This window comes from Silene latifolia, chromosome 1, assembly GCF_048544455.1.
Source record: "Silene latifolia isolate original U9 population chromosome 1, ASM4854445v1, whole genome shotgun sequence".
NCBI classification, from domain to species: domain Eukaryota; kingdom Viridiplantae; phylum Streptophyta; class Magnoliopsida; order Caryophyllales; family Caryophyllaceae; genus Silene; species Silene latifolia.
In genome coordinates, this window is record NC_133526.1 from 70,832,745 (window position 1) to 70,836,143 (window position 3,399).

Here is a 3,399-nt window from a genome sequence, read left to right on the forward strand (position 1 = left end):
ACAACTTAATATATATTAACAATAAGATAATCAGACAGCTTAACCGTCATACACACACAATCACGCCAAATCCAATCATCTCAATCACCGACCGTCCACTTTGGACCCACCACCGCGATGGGGGACCGCAGCCGTACCCACCAAATCCCCGCTCCACATAGTGAGCGATAACCCTGTCCATTAATGTGCACATCCCTTCGTGGTTGGTTCCACGAAAGGCGAAACTAGGGCGTGAAGCCACTCCCGCAAGTGACCTCACTCGGTAGAGAGGCCACGCCTCGCGAACCATAGACAACGATCACAACCACAATCACAATACAATTACTATATCAAACAACCAATCACAACACATCAACCAATATCCCATTATGGGACTAATACGAGTAGGAAATCCTACCCGGAAAGCACACTGTGTCGACGGTCTCTCTGCTTTGTATCAAAAAGCCTCCTCTATGAAACTTCCTCCTATCATACAACACATAAATGCTACCCAATTACATACTACTCAAAAACCCCCAAATCCCTATATTAGGGTTTAACCAAATCAAAGGAAAGACAATAAAAAGGGTACACAGATCTTACCCTTGACGCAAGGAACTCAACGGTATAACCAACGCTAAGAACTGACCTTCCAAACTCCGGGGATTGCTAATAATACGATTAGGATGAAGAACTTGCTTGCTTTCTCTTTTAAACAGTAATTTAGGTTTTGCAAAAGTGATTTAGAATAATGACGACAAAGCTTATATACCTTAATCGCATAATTAACAAAACCCGAGAAAACTCCCCGAAAAACCGGACACTCGATCGAGTACCCGAGGTACTCGATCGAGTACCCCCTTACTCGATCGAGTACCCTAGTTACTCGATCGAGTACCCAACAGGTCAGAAACTTTTCTAAAATGCAACTTACCCTTACTCGACAGAGTTAGGCCTACTCGATAGAGTACCCCAAGACTTATAAATACCGAGTATTACAGTCTTCCCTCCTTAAAAGGAACTTCGTCCCCGAAGTTCAAACCACTACTAAACAAAGGTACTCCCATAACATTCCCGACTCAACAACCAAAACAAAATTCAACATAAAACGTGTTACTAACCCAACTCATCCCGACACACATACCGACACAACATACAAAAAGGGTATGAAACTCTTAAAAACTCGTCGCGGTCATCTCCTACCCCCCTAAAAGAAACAAGGTTACGTCCCCGTAACCATACATACCTGATCAAAAAGGAAAGGGTAACGCTCTTTCATAGCCTCCTCTGGCTCCCATGTAGCTTCCTTGGTCTCGTGGTTAGACCAAAGGATCTTGAGCAGAACTGTCTCACCACTCCTAGTCTTTCTAACCTTTCGGTCTAGAATCTGCTTAGGCACCTCAAGATATGATAAGGACTAATCTAGCTCTAAGCTCTCTGCCTCTAACACATATGACGGATCACTCACATACTTCCGCAGCTGCGATACATGAAACACATTATGCACTCTCTCTAATGCAGCTGGTAAAGCCAGACGATATGCAACTTCCCCAACTCGCTCTAAAATCTCATAAGGCCCGATAAACTTCTGACTTAACTTTCCTTTCTTCCCAAATCTCATAACCCCACGCATAGGAGACACTTTCAAAAGAACTTTGTCCCCCACTTGAAACTCTATGTCCCTGCTATGTAGATCTGCATAACTCTTTTGCCTATCCTGAGCTGCCCTCATCCGTTCCCTGATCATCTTAATCTGTTCCACCATCTCATGCACCATATCTGGTCCTAAAACCACTGCCTCAGCACTATCGTCCCAACAAATTGGACTCCTACATCTCCTCCCATACAAAGCCTCAAACGGTGCCATACCAATACTAGTGTGATAGCTGTTATTATAAGAAAATTATATCAAGTCCAACCTCTGTTCCCAGCTACCACCAAAGTCCATCACACAAGCTCGCAACATATCCTCAAGAGTCTTGATTGTTCTCTCAGTCTGTCCGTCTGTCGCAGGATTAAATGTTGTACTCATCTTCAAAGTTGTTCCAACGATTCCTGCAACTCCTTCCAAAACCTCGATATAAACCTCGCATCTCTGTCAGACACTATGTCCTTAGGGACTCCATGTAACTTAAGCACGTTCTTTCGATAGGCCATAGCCAATTGTGCCTTAGTCCATGTATCTTTCATTGGAACAAAGTGAGCTGACTTGGTCAGTCGATCCACTATTACCCAAATCATGTTGTTACCTTGTTGACTCTTTGGCAAACCCACAATGAAATCCATGGAAATGGATTCCCACTTCCACTCAGGTACCTCTAAAGACTGAATCTTCCTATGTGGTCGTCGCTGTTCCCCTTTAGCTCTTTGGCATGTCAAACAACGGGACACAAACTCAGCTGTCTCTTTCTTCATCTCAGGCCACCAAAACGTTTTCTTCAAATCCTTGTACAGTTTGTCACCACCGGATGTCTTTGAGTATGGTGTACAATGTGCCTCTGTCATGATAGTCTTTTTCAACTCCTCATCATTAGGAACACACCACCTACCATCGAACCTCAAACTACCATCCGTATGAATAGAAAATCGGGACACTTTGTCCCTTTCTCTACTCCACTCTCCCTCCACTATCTTAGGATCCAACGCCTGTTTACCTCGAATGTCATCATAAAACTCAAGATGTACTGTCATATCACCCATGGCGTCTCCTTTCTGCATCATATGTATCCCAAACCTCGCTACCTCATCTCTCAGCCTCATCAAAGATAGAGCTGTACACGAGAAATGTACACTCTTCCTACTCAAAGTATCAAAGAACAACATTGGCTTTCCCTTCATGGTAGATGATTTCCATGTCATAATCGCCAATCAACTCCATCCACCTCCTCTGTCTCATGTTCAACTCTTTTTGAGTGAAAATGTACTTGAGACTCTTGTGATCAGAAAATACCTTAAAGATTGCTCCATAAAGGTAATGTCTCCAAATCTTGAGAGCAAACACCACCGCACCCAACTCCAGATCATGAGTAGGGTAGTTCTCCTCGTAAGGCTTCAATTGCCTAGAAGCATAGGCAATCACTTTACCGTTCTGCATCAACACACATCCTAACCCATTCTTCGAGGCATCTGTATAAACCTCAAAGTTCTCGATCCCTTCAGGCAATGCTAAGACAGGAGTTGTGGTCAAACGCTCCTTTAATGTTTGGAACGCCGTCTCACAACTCTCATCCCAACGAAACCTGTTCTCTTTCCTCATCAACGCTGTCATAGGTCTAGCTATCTTGGAGAAATCTTTCACGAACCGTCTGTAGTAACCAGCTAAACCCAAGAAACTCCTAACCTCAGCAACATTCTTTGGTGCTTCCCACTTTGTCACTGCTTCTATCTTTGCCGCCGGATCCACAGCTACCCCCTCCTTAG